General features: G+C 42.7%; 1 protein-coding gene across 1 annotated transcript in view; it reads right to left on the bottom strand.

Annotated features, from left to right (window-relative positions):
• sema4bb (sema domain, immunoglobulin domain (Ig), transmembrane domain (TM) and short cytoplasmic domain, (semaphorin) 4Bb) overlaps positions 1-4999 on the bottom strand; it is a 45971-nt gene extending 40972 nt beyond the window's left edge. The window contains exon 1 of the mRNA XM_073465180.1: positions 4880-4999. The gene's annotated coding sequence lies outside the window, so the exon portion shown is untranslated. The remainder of the gene's footprint in view (positions 1-4879) is intronic.
• Between the last annotated feature and the right edge of the window lie 13029 nt (positions 5000-18028).

Here is an 18028-nt window from a genome sequence, read left to right as displayed (position 1 = left end):
TCACCTCGTCAAACCTGAGAGTGCAACACTTCAGAGTGATCAGGTACCGACGGCGATGATGTTAACGACGGGCCGTGACCACAAGACTGTTCACATTACTTATCCCGAGTGGAAACACGACACAGTTTGAGTCGTCTGTGCGGTTCGCCGCCTCGAGGCTGTTGGCTGTTTACGCTCTGCAAACACGTCGACTTCAAAAAGGAACAGCCGAAGCACTTCTGCTTTGTTTACTGTCAGGGGCTCCGTCTTTTGTCTTCGCGAGCAGTCGACGCCAATAACGGAAGTAATAAGTCAACAGTGTCGTCCCTCCTGGCAACAATACCGCTGATAATAGCTGATACATGGACAGATAAGGAATGGTATCATAATGAATTTATAACGGGCAATGGTGCAAGAGAAGCTGGGAAAATATTAGAAAGCCTGCTGCTGCTATGATTCATTGATTTCCAATGAAAATTGTCATAAAAATAGGAGGATTTTGTCCTTTTATGAGTGAGAGGAAAATTATTTGGGTGGGCAGATAGGCTGAATCAAATGCTTCACTTTAAAAATAATGGCCCTCTCTAGTGTTATTAATATGTTCTTTGGACCCTTCGTTGGAATTAGAAGAAAACTGCAGCACTCCCTTTTCCCAATATGTCATAATACCAAAGCAGTGAACAGTAAATTGGTACAACTCATTAGACTCTGTAACCTAATTCAAACATGAATATGTTAATGCAACAATAATTTAGCCCCTGATGCCGCATTTAAGGTTAAATTGAATATTGCAAAATGTATTAGTGTATTAGTGCTGTTGGCAAAGTGCACGTTCCTACATGAACACTGTAACACCTCCATCCATCCATCAGACAACAGTCTCCCTTGCGTTTCCAATAATAAAAGTATTATTTGTCAAAGATAACTGGATCATTTCCATTTCCGAGTTGCGACTACCAACAACACAGAACACAATGCAAGTTTATTCTTTCTTTTTGTGTACGTGTAATGGAGACATGATATTCACCCCCATCCTGAGAGATCTCGTGCCCGGGTAGCAGACAGTACAGCACAGTGAAAGTGAGGTGCAATCAACATTTATGTCTTAATGATAGATTAAAGTCATACTGCATCACATAAAATGACTTCCAACAAGTGGAGAATGAGAGTGGGAACTGGATGTACTGAGGTAGTTTGTTCAAATATTTAAGAGAGAAGTTAAGAAAGAAATAAAAGTGCAGCTTTAACTTCAGTAAATGACTTTCTTATCTCTTCTAAGAAACACTTTTTCTGTAATTACACGTGCCTGATAACTTCACCCCTCCCGCCTCATGTGGGAATAAAAGTTATTTGTTTTAATAGCAAAATAAGACGATTGGATTTCGTAACTTCCATGAATCTGCTCAATCTCAAAAACCATCTTGGGGCAAAATAAAAACACAATAACTGTATCCATATCACTCCAGCTGAAATATAAGATACGGTTATCACTGGGCTCACGAGGAAAAACATTCCAGGCACACAGAAAAGTCTGTTTTTCATTACAAAGTCACGGTTTATCTTTTTTGTCTACATTTCTTTCAAAACATGGGAAGAAAAATGGGGAAGACATTAATTTCTCTCTGGAGAGGAGCGTGTTACATAATATGTTTCCATCCAGAGACAGCCACCTCAGTTCAGGCCTCGTCCAAGTCGATGCAGAGGACACTTCTCACTTAAACTCTTGTCAGATGGACTTTAAACCTGCCTTTTATAATAACCACGACTGGGTGGACGTGTTTCAGCCAACCACAGTTAAACGTGGGTTTATTATTTTTTATTAACAATAACAGGACTACTATAGACTTACTATAGTTCACGGCGGATGTTCTGATCCTCTCAACCATCTCTTGTCTGATCAATCTCAGTCATTATCTACTCATGCCGATGGAAAGTCGGGTGAAATTTCACAGTGCAGAAAATATTTCTGGAGCTTCACATCATAACAGTGTTGCAGCATTCTCCTAAACAACTTACAGCTCTTCCGTCATAATACAAGTCTCTGGAAGCCCTGAGATCCCAAATGATTTGAAAAGACAAAATTTACAGGAGCTTGTGCACCCAACTGAGACGGGGTGTGCGCTAAAGCTTTTAGCCTAGCAGCTACAGTGAAGATATTGGCTTTAAAAAGGGTGAAAATAAAAATCTTTCCAAATAAATTTGGGATCTAGGAGCTTCCTGAGACTTGGATTACTCCAGACGAGCTGCATGGAGCCATTTTATGTTTTATATGTCTTTTTTTGTTGTTGTTTTATTACATTTAAAAATAAGTCCCCATCTACTTCAGTTGTTCTTCATCCAACTTTCCACCCACATGGGGGATGAGTAGATGACCAGAATTCATTTTTGGGCAGAACTTCTCCTTTAACCATTCATAAAGCTGACCAAATATAGGCATGTTAAATAGTTACATGACATGTTTAATCTCCAGTGTAAACACAGCAGAAAACCACATTTAATGGACGGTGTTAAGCAAACACACGGCGCGTCGGTACGGACTGGTGTAATTCTGGGGCTGAGCTGCGATATGTACGGACTTGCAGCTACAAACTCAGGTCCTGTGTGAACAGTGATGACAGCTGACCGATAAGAATGTGTCAAAACACGTGTTTTTACTTTTAAAACAGACCCGTCTGTCATAGTCATGCCAGGCAGAGTGTGCAGAGAGCAAGCAACAGGATAAGGTTGAACGTCAGATTAGGGAAATGACTCTCAGATTCATCTTCGTGGCCCCTTGAGGGACATCACCTGCATTCAGAGCCCTCCTCTGGCCCAACATCTAAAACCCCTTCAGGGCCTGACCAGCCTTTCTACAGGACCTGCAGGTCAAACTGAATATGAATGGCCTTAAAACACAGCAGAGCCGGTCTGGAACAGGGGCTGCAGGCGGGTTTTAGTGAATGCAAATGTGAACCCGTGTGTAGAGGCGAAGTGTGACTTTTCACAGTTCAGGTTGCGATAATGCTACAAGAATTCCTGCAGATTCCTCAAACTGGGGCTCCTCTCTCTGCCAAATGTTTTCGCTGGAGGAAAAACCCGACAGAAAACAACACACTGCCATTGCTCTCTTTACTCGGGACTGACAACTAACCTTTCATGAACTCATCTGCACTAACTCAACTCAGCTGACGCACAGGCAGCGTGGCTGGCTTCATGCCTGCCCCCGTCCTGGGTGCTATCTGGCTGCAGCCCAGTGAAATGACTTGTTTTCCCACATCTCGGCACAGTATGGGAAGCTGCACAGGGACGCATGAACACACCAGTTCCCATCAGTTTGTACTGAGCACTTCCAGTCCCGCTGCACTCAGTATGGGATATCTCTAACCCTTCCAGGGGTTAAAAGCAGCACTGTCTCCCCTCCCCGGTTTCCACTTCCCTTCCAGCTCTTTTACCACAACCTCTCCACATGCTGACCATTCCTCTGAAGTTGTTACAGTGGGTGGAGGGCTGGGTGGAGTCTGCCTGTTTGTTTTGAGTGTTTGAATGTGCGTGTGATTGCGTGGGCGGGGGTGTGTGTGTGTGTGCATATGTGTGTGTGTGTGTGAGGGAGGATGGGGAGCACACAAGATGCTTCAAGAGGAAAAAAAAAGGTTTGTTTACAGCCAGAGAGCCACACACTATCAGTGTTATTAGTGTTGGTGATACAGCATCACAGAGGAGCAGGAGAGCTGCAGATGAGGCCCGACGAGGGGAAAAGACTGCCGCACCGGTCATTTACAGTCAGATTCTAACAAAGCACATCAGCACCATCTAAACACAGACTCACACGCATCACAGCCTGCAGATCGGGTCCATTAGTTCAGGATAGAGTACAAATTTCATAAACCTTAACGAAGACACGCTCAGAGAGGGGAAAAAGGATGCTTTAGGCAGGGTCAAAATGTGATTGTCTCGCAGAAATGCAGAGCGATATGAGAGATATGTCAACACATGCCAGCAGAGACGAGAGGAGGAGAATAACACGAAGAAGAAGAAGAAAAAAAGCGAGGTGCCGTTAAGCAAGTGTAAAGTTGGACAGGATCAATTCCAAGTGGCTCCACATGGTGTTAACAGACCTGTGTGATCAATCAGGGCTCGGCAGCAGCAGCAGTTTGTGCCAATGTGTCTTTTTTCTCAAAGTCTGGAGGAAATAAAGCAACAGAAGTGTTTTCTTTTGATTCCCAACGTGAACAGCAGCTGTTTACCCACATGGGTAGAAAGAAAACAGAGGGGTCCAGTCCATCAGGCTGCCTCCACACCTACAGTTACTGCCTTACTGCCAAAGCTGCAGTTTTTATGAAGTATTCATTCAAATTTAAAGATGCAAATTTGGGGATTTTGCACAGGATTTGTGCCAGGGAGCCTCACCAAAGCTGCACATCCCTGACGTAAAAATGACATGAAAGCAGCTCTGAAGTGAGCAAGAACACTATATGGAAGAGCAGAGACAAGAAGTGTTTCTTGTTTCTTTGAGTTAAACTGAATAGCAGCTAACCCACATAGGTTACAATACTGCCAAAGCTGCAATCAATTTTGTATTAATTGAAATTTATAGGAGATAATTGCAGCACATCCCTGCCGGAAATGACACGAAACATCAAACAAAACACTACAAATCGAAAAGAAATGCCCAGAAAACCTCAAGTTAGGCTTTAAAGATCCCATTTTTGAATAAACCTCCTCACTTAAATGCTTTAAAAGTACATTTATGTCAAGTTAAAGAGGCCCACAACGTTTTCTTTCCATTCTAAAGAAAGAAAACAAAATAACATAAATGTATATGATATGTAGCAGAGGGTCTTCTCCACTCTGTCTAACCGCTGTGAAGGTGTCTGAACCTGAACGCCACACCGCAGCGCTCGAGCCCAAGAAAAGACCTTACCGTGCACGAGCTGCAGCGCAGGAAGAAAAAAAACCTCACGTCTTCACGGTTGTTTGGGAAAAAAAAGTGTCGAAAAAACGAACCGGAACACAATTTAAATCCGCTAAAAGTTCGCCTGAGGAGCTGGTGGGTGTTACAGTCCGTGTGTGTGTGAAGACGAGCCTCCTCTACTACAGACTGAAGCCGCTGGATCACAGGGTTGTAAACTTAAGCTCCTCCCACTGCACACGCTGCCTGTCCGCCTGCCAGCGCACTGTGTCTGACTGCATCATGTATGAAATCACTCACAGGTCAGATCATTCAAATAAACAATTACATAGACTAAAAAAAAATGGTAAATTTATAGTTAATCTAACTTTAGTTAATAGTTATTTCAGCAATGATCCATTTTTTAGCAGCTGTTTATTGGAAAGTGGTGATTGATGCTCATAATACTTCATGAATACTTCATGAACATTATTTGGAGTTGCAACTGATTGCTTAATTAATGTTTTATGTAGCGTTTGAACAGTGAAATGACTTAACTAAACATAATTAAATATAAATGTACCGTTTATTAATCATGGTTATTATGAAGTGTAACCCATGTCGCTAAGTTGTTTTTAGCAAAGCAATTAGTTTAATACATTTAAGTCAAGATTGGCCATATTTGTTACTTAGCTTCTTCTTCTTCAGAGTCCAATTTTCATCTATATTATTTCCTAAGTGATTATTGGTCCTGTCAAATTGCAGATGAACGTGAAGATTTGTACTAAAGTCAAATTTATAGCAGTCAAAATGTTCTCGATGGGGGTGGGGGGCAGGCCCTCAGTATGTCTAAAATCCTGGCTACGGCCCTGCTTCTTAGATTGTTTTCCCACTTCTATCTCTTAAAGCTGCTGTAAGTTTGATATATTGTTCATTAAAAAGAGTATTAGCTCTATATTCCAACAGTAATCACTGTTATAGAGCGTTTAGTCAGTAACCCATGTCTCTCCTCCCCCTGCTCATGCAGTAAAAGAGAAAATACGTTTTCTGCTTTCCCTGCCCATTTTATCTAATCAGAACGGAGAACGCCATAAAGAGCATGATCCTCCTGTTTGCTGCTATGTCTGCCGATTGTGTGTTCGTGTGGTGAGGCGGAGAGGAGAGAGGGGATTGCTAACTGCAAAACCAACAGGAAGTTAGCTAAAAAAACAACAATGTGCCATATGCATAGGTCTACACATAACTCTTCTGTAATGTAAGAATTTCGTGTTGCAAAGTGTGAGTGCAAAATATTGCAAAGGCCTTTATGTCTTATCGAAATTTGGAAACATAATATGTGGAAGTTCAAATTCTGTTTGTACACGGCAGCATAGGGCAGATAATATTCTCTTCCTCTTCCTCCTGCTCCTGTTTAGTGTTTTGGGTAAAAGTGTATTATTGTTTTGTACGATTGTTTTGGGAATGAAATGAGTAAAACAAACCCAATATGAATAAATGAATGATCGAATAGTTGTGTACTATATATAAGAGTTCCCCCAGTTGCTGCAGGGATCACAGGGTCACATATTCCACCACAATAAAAGCCTGAAGTTGCCTGAAAGTGTTAAAAATGCAGAAAACCTGACAATTATGCACACACACAATCTGTGCATAAACAGTTAGTTACCAACGTGTAGGAGTAGTGAATTGATTCAGCACTTGTCTGTTTGAAACACACTCTGAAGTATATATTAATGCATTTTTTACAGTAGAAGAGACTCTGATTCCGACCTCGACAGATTTCTTTGCTGAGAGAAAGTTTTCCTGCTCTGTTGTCGCGGGTGTCAGAGTTCCTCTTTCTCTCTTCTCAGGACGACCCTGCAGCCGTCAGACAATGAACGTCAACCGAGAGCGTCCACCACAAAGAGAATTACAGGGGATTATGTACAAAGGCAAAGACCTGAACACAACCAGACTCAGCCATTCATGTAATCTCCTCTTCGCCCTCAGAAAAGAGTAAAAAAAAAAAGAAACGTGGCCTCTAGAACAACAGCGCGGCTGACCCTTCTGCTCCGCTCAGGACGTCCAATCAGAATGATCAGTATCTCTTCTTGACGAGGAGGGACACAAATCATGCATCATCAGGGGGGAAGATATTTTGACCATTAAGTGATGTAATGACAGCAACCTGCATCCTGATAGCCTCTGGAAATGTTGTCACAGAAAAATATGTCGCAGGAGAGGGTTAAACTAAAGGCAACGTCTCTGTTCCTCTCTTGCTTTCTGTCCCTGTTGTTCCATATCTTTGACTACTTGCAGCTCTTTCTCTCTCTATTGTACGTTCTCTGATAGACAGGCGTCAAATCAAAGTTGCTCTCCTTTATCTCAGTAATCCCTCAAATTCAATCAAGGATTACTTCCGGGAAGATTAAAATCATCCAACTTATGCAGAAGTCAGCCTCGCAACAACAGGGAGTCGATGGACCACACAGCAGAATGAATTCCTCTAAAAAATGGGCAGAATTTTCTTTATTCCTAGTGATTTGAAGCACTGAGCAATTATTAATCAATGCATCGAGCTGTGAGTCCAAACGAAACTGAGACTGAGCGCTCTAAAAACAAATGGATTAAAAAATTACGAGAACAAATTAGCTTCTATCTGGAAAAAAACAGGAGAAAAAAGCCGAGCAGTCCTCCGACACTCCCAAACTGAAGATGCAATAACAAGATGCTGAGCAGCTCTGCAAGCTTTCTGTGAAGCACTTTGATAAGAATTAAGTAGCTTCTTGGTAATGAGCACGCCAGGGTTTATTAGGAGCTATTTACACTTTGAAGAAATTATTTCAGACTCAGAAAAATCATCAATCAGAGCAGTTTCTAAGTCCTGAAGGTCACATTTTTCTCAAATGTTCAGTTGTTGACCACATAACCCTTAATCTGCCGCCGCACTCAAATAATATCCCTTTGTGGTGGCACGCGAACGCACTGGGGAGCACACACAAGCCATTCATATTAAGGTCACGGCCACCCGCGGAGCTTTTATTGGGGTTAAGTGTATGACAGACTCTTTCAGTAATACACAACACCAGATTTGGAGACTCGCCTAAATATTTAGTCAATTTACAAGCGCTAAGCAGCTCACGGCAAAGCTAAGGCTTACGTCAATGAGATCAACATTTCTTTTTCTTTCATTGACAGACTCAAAGGCACTCGAAGTTTAGGTGTTCGTCCCCTTATGTCTTACCTTCATAGATAAGAACTTGAGATTTAAAAAAGATTTCTTTTTAGCCATGCTAGCAGCTTGGCTAAAAAGAAATCTGAGACTGAGAGATCTCAACGACTATAGAGTGCTGCAGGGATGACGTATTTTTGTAGGCTAACCCGGAAGTTAGCATCGCCCTGGTTCCTTAGTCACAATAGTTTGCAACTAAAGTCAGCCTGTAAAGACGGACTGAGTAGACGAGGGAACCGGAAGTGCAAAAATGCTAACTTATTCCTTATTATTTCTGGGTTTTAGGACTCATTCCTGCAGCTCTCCGCTGGATGGATTGCCATGAAATTTGGTACAGACATTCAGAGTTTACATTTGAATGACATTGGTGATCCTTAGATTTTTAATCAATTGCCATAATCGGATCTGATCAGAATGTCAGTTAGCCCAGTACTACAGGTTTATCACAAAACAGCTATACAACAAAACTGAATAACGACAGACGTATTTTATGCCGTATGTTCCAGATATATTCAAAATTGTATGCAATATGAGACGTATCTGTTAGAGACGATGACGACTAGAGCCGCTGACATGCAACAAGGTTGACTCATGACTCCTTGAGGTGCGAACACCCTGACTACTACGCTCTACTCCTGCAGGCTGTGATGAAGTCAGAGGCACCTCCTGTAGACCTGACTGCACTATGACTCATCCCCGTGTCCTCACCTTGTCCCGCTCCAACGGTCCCCAAAATGTCCCCACATCTCACTCACCCTCTCTCTCTCTCTCTCCGTCTCTCCTCACACCGATGATTCATGACTATTCACCGGGTGCGGCACTCCAATCTGAAAGTGTCCCATTTGCTTCCTTTATAAATGATCCTGAGTGGAGTTGTTTTGACAAGTTGCTCGTTTATCATTGACAGGAATGACTTGTTGTTTTGATACCTTTAAATCAAACTGCATGTGCTGTCGGCTGTGACCATATTTTTTCCCACACATCTGGGTAAACCACCTAAACTGATGTTTCTTGGACCAGAATCAGAATAAATGTTTGTCATTTATACACATGTGAAGCCTTCTTCTTAGCGTAGCCGATGACACCCCACACAACTCAGGCAAATGAACTACTCTGGACCCTGACACAGTTTAAAGAATCAGCTCAAGCTATGAAGAATCACATTTTCTCAATCAGCCCTAGTGAAATCAATTAGTTGGAGGTAAAGGACTTCTTCAAATAACATTTCAACAAAGTGATTCTCCAGCTTGCAGCTCTGTAAAGGCTGTATTTAGACACACCAGGGCTTTGAGCTGGTAAACCAACATGCCCACAATGGAAAATACTTCTCTTCTCCAATGCACCTTGAAAGAAGGTGTAGTTGTGACAGAAACTCCCACTCTACTTCCACAATGAAAATGTTGTAATGTTGCATTGTTCGAAGTGTAATGTTGCATTGTTCAGTTACTTATTTCAGTAAGTAATTAAAACTTGCTAATTAGCGCAAAATACAAACACTGTGTCCAACATTCATACTACACACTGATTCTAAGGAGGCGTTTGGTGTCAGTAAGTATAAAACGTGACAAAGTACACTTAAAGCAGACGACACACAGACTAAATACAGCCCATTTTTTGAGCGTGCTGTTTATGCACACTATTCTCCCACAATGCCATTCTCAGGGGAAATGGAGGAGCAGCTCACAGCTGAAAAAAATTAAAGTTAACTGTGGGTGGTGGTGGTGAAACAGCTCCAAAAAAACTTGTAAACAGAAGTATTAAATCTAAGGGAAAACATTTCAATATGAAGTTTAATTATTTAATTTGGAGTGACATCTTAAAGTAGAAATTTAACTGACATCCGACATCACACGCACGCAGATGTACTTTGTTGTAGTAACTGCAAAAAACAGTATATTATTATGAGTTATGTGGCGCATACTGTATAAAATTAGTATGAATTTGGGACACGGTTGACGCACAGCTGAGACTGATGTGAATGTCATTGGTTTTGCATGTATCTGCTCATAATTTGAAGTGTTGGAGGTTCAACAAGGTTAATAGAATTTATTATGAAGGAGGACATGATTGTGTCAGCCAAATTTCATGACAATCAATCCAGTGGCTGCTGAGATATTCCACTCTGGATCAAAGTGTTGGTCTGACACTGACAGCACCGTCCTTATAGAGCCTTTAGCATAGCTACAAAAACCACAACAGCATCTCTGACCCGGTTACTCTGGACAATCCACAGGCCTCCGTTTACATTGGACCTACTTTCTACCAAAGTAACAGTCAACACAGAGACTGTAATCAGTGGATTTTATGAAAAGGCATGCTGCTTATGAGTTTTTAAAATCATCTGTCAACACTGTGAGCACCACAAACATAATTCCCTTTTTGGGGTCGAGGCAGAAATCTCACAGCCAAATATGCAAAAATCTCTGAGCACATAAATCCAAAACTATCTGCATGGATAAATACTATCAGAGGGAAGTGAGAGAATATGTTTGACGTTTTGTTATTTGGGTAAATTGGCCCTTTAGGAAGCCAGAGTGACCAAACAGCAGTGAGAAAGAGATAGAGAGAGTAAATCACACTGTTACCACAGATGGTAGCTCATGTCCATATCAAAGACAAGGGAGGTGGCTTCTCCTGTTTTTACAACTTCCATTGTTTTAACGCAGCCTCACGACCATCTCTCTCTCTCTCTCTCTCTCTCTCTCTCTCTCTGATGCACACACATGTCAGAAATACGCCCGTATATTAAGTGACAGGGGAAATAATTAAACACGAGTTGATGTAAATCATGTCATCAACTTTAATTGGCTCTTACTTTCATTCCTGACATGTTCAATCATCCCACAGTGAGTTTTTGAGGCTTCTTGGTTCCCCCGCGTAATTAAAGCTTAGAGGCTAACTTGTCAATAGTACAGCTCATCATGGAGAATACTAAGTTCTGATTTTTAAGGTCCTGTTCTGTGCTGTTTTTCATGTTGTGACCAATTGTTCTTTAGGGTTTCCTGCTCGTTAGAAGTTAACAAAAGAAAACGAATCTGAAGATGTGGCGGGAAAGGAGAATCGCGGCCTATCTGTTGGACTAGCTTCATAGCATTTCTGCTCCATTAACCAGAAAACATTAAAGCTACTTAAAAACAAAGGAGGACAAGTGGAAAAAAAAAAGATAAAGACAGTCTCACATGTGGCAGAGATTATCATGATATGGGCTCAAAGCCTTGCCTGCTCAGTGGTCAAGCTAGCTGAAGTGTTTGATACTGAATAAGCACCAATATCTGCTGTCGGACAGCCTCTCAGGAGAAAAGGCTGACATGTGGCGTTATGAATCCTAAAGGATGTTATGAGATTAAGGTGGTCTGGTGTTCCCCTGAGCGACAGTCAGTGCAGTTTAAATGAAGATGTCGACGTGTGTGTGTTTGCTCGATACATAGATTTTCTTTGTCTGGCTCTGTCTTGGTTGGTTTTGAAGCCGGGAGGCTGTGGATGCCGCAGCAGGAGGGCATAGGTGAAGGTCCTGCACAGCTGCACAGCGGGACGGGGGGAGGGCTGTGGAAGAAAGCCTCCCAGCACTGGGACTGAATTAATGAGTTTCTGATTTTTTTTTTTATATGAATTTTTCAGCACACACAAGTTTATTAATCTTGACATTAAATATAGCGCAGCGTTAAAGGGGAATATCATTAAATGTAAGAAATTGCCTCTGTGTTTCTTAGGTCTAATGGCAGGTTTTTCCATTAAAGTTTTTTTTGCTGAAATTAAATCAAAACTGCTCCGCTTCCAGTAAAGCTCCGCAGAGATTTGTGCAATGTTACAAAAAAAACAACACCTCATTGAAAACAAAATAAAATTTCCATCAGCTGCTTGGATAGCAATGCGACGTGTGTGTAATCCTTTTAAGCAAAGTGTGATAATAGCACAAGTGCAGGCACGAACAGTCAAACTAGATTTTCGAGTGTTAAACAAAGATCATCCATATTTTTCTTTACTCTCAACCTTCTGTTGTGTGTTTAGTCTCTGTTAAAACACTGTGCAGTCCCAGGTATTCATATGCTCTTCAGCCGTGTGTCTATTTGCAGACACATAGCTCTCCACTTTGGAAGAACTCATTGTTTTTGAGTCGAATGCGTTTAGATGTCGGAGGGTTTTTTTTGTTGATGAGCTTGTATATGCATGACATTTGGTGGACAGCTTTGGTGGAAGAGTGCTTCGGAGCTTTGAGGATCAAAGAAGCAGAGCAGCTGTCCTGGGTCTGGTTTTTCCTAAAGTGAGCCCCACATCGTCACATGTTTTATTCTTAGGAATACTTGTGGTGTGTCTGTTTAGAGCCAACAGGGAGGGGGGGGGGGGGGAAAAATCACAATCTTTGATTAAAAACAGGAAAATGACAGCTGTCAGTGCTCGTGTGGAAGCCTGTATGTAGACCAGAACACACACATGCACACAGTCAGTGCAATAAAACCAACCCTGTCTCCAGAATACATGTTGGCACTTAAAGCTGCTGTAAATTATATCTTTTTTTTTTTACTAAAATAAGGGTTACATAGATCTTTATTCCAACAGTTTTCACTGTTGTGGAGTGTTTGGTCAGTAAGCCATGTCTCTCCTTTCCCTGCTCATGCAGTAAAAGAGCAAAAGAAAATCTGTTATCCCTGCCTCATTCATCCAATCAGGACAGAGAACGCCATAAAGAGGCGGTGCTGTCTGCTCGAACAAGAGGCAGAGAGCAGCATCCTCCTGTTATGGTACCTGCACCAGCAATGGGTGAGCTTATACAACTAAACAGGCCAAGCGATGACAGAAAAGAAAGAGGCAAAGAGAGCTGCTTCAGAAAAAGAAAGGAGTTGTGCAAGTGTAGAGCCGTAGAGAGGAGGGAGGGGATAGCTAACTGCAAAAAGGACAGGAAGTTAGCTAAAACGACAACAACGCTTACAGCAGCTTTAACATTTCCACAAACCACTGATATGTTGCTACTTTATGTTTCTTAGGGTTCAAATTTCAATTTAATATGATCTAGTTAGGTTTAGGCACCAAAGCCACGTGGTTAGGGTTTGGAAAAGATCACGCTTTGTCTTAAAATTGCTGTTTCACTCACCACAAACACACACACGTATACAAAGTATCCGTTTGTGTCGTCACAAAAGGTCTCTTTAAAAATGCCTAGTAGTGTCACGCTTACAAATATTGAAACACAGTCATGAACAGCAGTCACTGGCTAGCCTGGCTAGTCTTTTCACCTGTAGCTCCACCACCATCCCCTGCACCTTAGGTCATTAATATGTAACGTGAATGTGATATGACATGTTTTTTTTAATGTCATTTCAGGATGGCACGTAGCCTGTGACACAGGCTACGTGCCATCCTGCCAAAATTGAGTATTTTTGAAAACAGAAAAATCTAAATGTATCTACCATCTAAAACCTAATTCCAATGTTAGTTTATCCATTTTTAAACATACACAACCTTAGCTGTACTTTCCCTATAGATACATGGGTAACTGAAACATAAATAGATAAGCTAAAATATATACCTTTCCAAAAATAATGAGCATAATAGTATGATATCATGTGGCGTTTCAGTCTTTTGGTTTGTTTACCAGATATCAGGATGAGCATGTAGGGGGCTCAGAAACATATGTCTGCCTGGTGTAATCTTTACATTTAATCCGGCCTTGATGACACAGACAAATGTGACTGCATCAGTTGTTTGCGTTCATGTTTACTGCCAACATTCATTCTTGGCAAATGCGCTGCTAAAACTGTGACTGAGCTGAAGTTGTCCAGAAGGTTAAAGGTATGTGAATCCTCCTCTAACGCTGCGTTCAGGATCCAAATCGGTTACACAGTCGGCAGAGTCGATAAAATATTGATTTAATTGACCTTTTTTTTACCTTCCCTCTTTCCTCGCGCTATACCTCGAGTGAGTTCAAATATTCATATTCACCTCAGTTGATTGCTTTGACGTCAGTAGACCCGGTGAGGGGAGAGATACAGAATTAACAGGTTCAGTCAGCATGAAATTGTAGCAGATCTAATGTACAGGCTCTGCATCCTCAACTTCACCACACAGGAAGCTCCAAAGTCAGAAATAGTGACAGAACAGATGAGAGCCAGAGAATCCTCACAATCAGAGGATGTGTGAATAACAGAAGAAGTGCTTCAGGGAGAATATTAACATTTAGACTCTGTGCCAGCTTCACAAACTGCAGCGCATGAGTGCAGTATTAGCTCCTGCCCTTACTTTCAAAAGGTCTTTGGGGCAGTGGGGCTGTAATGGGATTCAAACAGTAAGAAATCAATAAACTATCTCAGTGTGACAACACACTAACCTTTAAAGGACCCCAAATAATGCTTGAACAGCCAATGGGAACTCACCATGCACTTCACTTCCTCATTGCCTGTTGGTTTATTAGTTTGTTGTTGGACCCACATCCTAATTACTTTGCATTTATGCCCACGGAGAGTATGTCGGAGTTAAACAGCCTGGAGGAAGAGCCGTTTCATGTGCTAATCATCGATTTAAAAAAAACCAGCAACATATTTGCACGAGCTGTTCCATGAGGGGGAGAATCTGAACGAGGCCAGCTGACTTTCAAAATATCTTTGTGGGTTTGTTTCCTTTCGATGTGGTTATAGCTGCAATCGTTGATAATAATGAGCTGAGCTGAAGAGCATAGCAAAGCTAATTTGGTTGTTGCTTAATTGAAGAACGGCATGCAGATTATCTAGCGCGGAAAATATATTGTTTGGGTTGCTGCCAGTGAGCTGGTGACGGATCACACTTCCTTCCAGATTTAGCCGATATTTGTTTGAATTATGGATCCCATCAACGCACTCATCAACTAAAACAGGATGGAGATGCTTTTAAAATTAGCCAGTTTCTCTGCATTTGTATTGAAATGGAAAAAAGCAACGACTCATGTCTGGCTTTTTGTCAGCTCCATGTGATACAGGAATGGGAAAAAACATCTGGATGAATTAGTCATGAGAGTGTCCACATGTGAAGTAGACCAGCCATTATTAAATATTAACATTTCAACACACTGGATCTAAAAGGTTAGGTTGCAGTGCACGGCTACAGAAAATGCAATCTGGTCAAGCTCAGCCCGGAAAAGAACAAATGCACCAGTGACTTCGCTCCCCAAGTTCCATTATCATTAATGTGTCATTTAGCAGTCAAAAGCCGAGGCAATAATAGAATTACTTTCTCCTATTAGACTCAATGTCATTGAGTCTTACAATGAGAGAGCCCCAGTGCACATAATGGGGGAAGGAGAAGACAAGAGGGAGCACTGCAAGTGTCCAAATGTCACAGGCGCATGAGTTCACACCACATGCACACACCCTGTTTCGTCAGGGACACAACAGGAACAATCTATACGTACATAATGACACTGTCAGGGCTTTATTGCAGCCATACATCCTCGCCGTCCAGTGAGAACTACACCACATCGCAGGAACTTAACGCAGCAGCAGCTTTAAAATTCATATGATTCAGCTTCCAAAATCATTTTCCCTATTCCCTGTGTTATCTCAAAGCAATTCTGACTGATATTTTTTTCAAACAGCAGATAAAAAAACACAACACCCTGGAGCATATTTAGGCTTCAGGGAATCAGGCTGCACATGCACACAGATGCATACAAACAGATTCCTTATCCCACACGTGCACCTCACCACTAGGACACAGACGCACAATGAGGCGAGACCCTCTCTGACTGAATGCAATCTATTGCCATGGCACCCGGCGCCTGGATGACCGGTATCTGTAGTAGCTGAGCAACCTCACACCACTTCCTTACTCCAAACTCGGCTGCCAGCCTCTCCTCCTCCCAGGCTGCAGTGGCAGGAAAGCAATGCCTCCCGGTGTTTTGTCCGCCACTCTCTCTGCTGAAGAAAAAAAAAACACACACACACTCCCAACGTCCGTTCATCCTTTTGTCTTATTGTGAACCCCAATCGCCTGCTGTCACAAGAGAGAAAAGGAGGGAGGACTCACCGTGCTTTCCCCCCCACGGCAGAGAAGACGGGAGCCAGGTGGAGCGAGCAGAGGCTGCAGTGGCGGAGGAATCCCCCTGGTAGTGTATGTGTAAAAGAGTGTGTGTGAGAGGAGGGGAGCGTGGTGGAAGTGTGCACGCGCGTCTGTGTGTGTGAGTGCGTGCGTGTGTGTGTGTGTGCGTGTGTGTGTGGTGTGGTGTGTGTGTGTGCGAGGAGTCAGAGCTGATCCAGCAGATGCAGGCGAGAGCCACCAATAGAATGAGTCGAAGGAGAGAGAGGGGAGTGTGTGAGAGACTGAGGGAGGGAGAGGCAGCAGAGGAGGGGTCTGATAGCATTACATCATGGACTAGGGATCGGTGGGTTTGCAGGGGGTGGACTACGGGTGGGGGAAGGTGTGTGAGTGTGTGTGTGTGTGTGTGTCCTTGTGTTTGTGTTTGTGTCTGCATCACTGTATATTCTCCCTTCTGCAGCCGAACCACAGGATGATTAAAGATTGTGTCCATGCTGCAAACAGTGCGGTGTCGTCATGGTGCCTGCACCTGCGTGTGTGTGTGTGTCTGTGATGTGTGTGTGTGTGTGTGTGTGTGTGTGTGTGGTTGTGTACACATGAGCAGAGCATAAACAACAGCTATAATCAAGGGGGTATTATAATCACACCACATTTCATAGATCGTGAACCTTAACCCTCCTTGCTGGATATAAATAAGTATCCTCACATGCTTTCATGAGCAGATACACTCCAGATGCTTTTCCTTTTCTTCTTCTATCGCATGGATGTCATACAGGCTCGCTGCAGATGGACATTGGAAAAAAAAGAAGAAAAAAAAAACCTCGATATGAGCCCTTCCCACCACAGGACACACACCCACAGGCAGAGCTACCAGCTAATGGCTCCCTTGTCAGTTTTAAAAAAGCACTGATGGACACCCTGTTAGGAAGTCACTGACATTTCAGGTGAGTGATTCCAAACACTTTCTGCAGGCTTTGACGTAGCACATCTCCAAATGGAAGAGAAAAAACACACTTTTCTCTCCCTCTCTCTCTCTCTCTCGCTCATCTTTTTCTTTTTTTTTTTACCTTACAGGAGCAGCAGCAGCAATCACCTGTCTTTGTGCAGCCTGCCATCCCTAAAAAGGAACAGAGAGGGAGAAGAAAGGAAGGAAAGAGGGAGTGAGGAGGAAGGGCGTTAGCAGGGAAACAATGACAGCTCAGGGTCATCCTTGCACCTCTTGCTCCGTCTGTACCAATCTGGCACCAGACAGGCAGAAAACGAGATAGGAGGGAGGCAGGTGGCAGAAACACGTAGATAAGGAAGTCTTTCCTCGCAGCTCTCTTCATTAATTTTCATAAGTTACGTCTGTGTTTAGCCCTGCAGGCTTTCTGTGACTCGTAGGGATGTTGTGATGTTTGCACTCTCGCTCAGGATACAGCCATGTCCTCCCTCCTGTCTCTGGTGAGCCAACTGTTAACGTGCGAGGTGGCCCGGCAGGCTGTCAGTGTTCTCTCTGCTGTTCTGTTTACTTCCCCCCTGGCATTTCTTTGACAATTGCACCCACATTTCATTCAATAAAAAGTTTTTGAGGAGGGAGAACACAGTCGTCCAAGCCAACAAGCTAACCAAGTTTGGTTACGGTTAGCAAGTTATTCCAGCTCAGTCGCTTTGGGTTCGAGAGATGTTTTTGGACTACAGACTCTCTGTAACCCGACTGAAACGTGTTTCCTCTTACCAGTGGGACTTAAGATGAATTCTATTAGATCAGTAAATAACAAAACCTGCCTGCTTATAAATTCAACCGGGTGTTTAACTCTGCCTTTTCAGGGTTTCTTACGGCTGTTTTTTTTTTTGCTTTGGACAGTAGCCACGTCGTTAGCGGTAGCCATGTCGCTAACACTGCGTTGAGACACAGCTGCCGAGAGTAACGCCACAGGGAAATGCCAGAAGGTGGGAATTTGAAAAATGGTCTGTTACTGCTTAAAATG

Source organism: Pagrus major, chromosome 4, assembly GCF_040436345.1.
Source record: "Pagrus major chromosome 4, Pma_NU_1.0".
NCBI lineage: Eukaryota > Metazoa > Chordata > Actinopteri > Spariformes > Sparidae > Pagrus > Pagrus major.
Note: the sequence above shows the minus strand (reverse complement) of the source record. Positions and strands in the feature narration are given on the sequence as shown.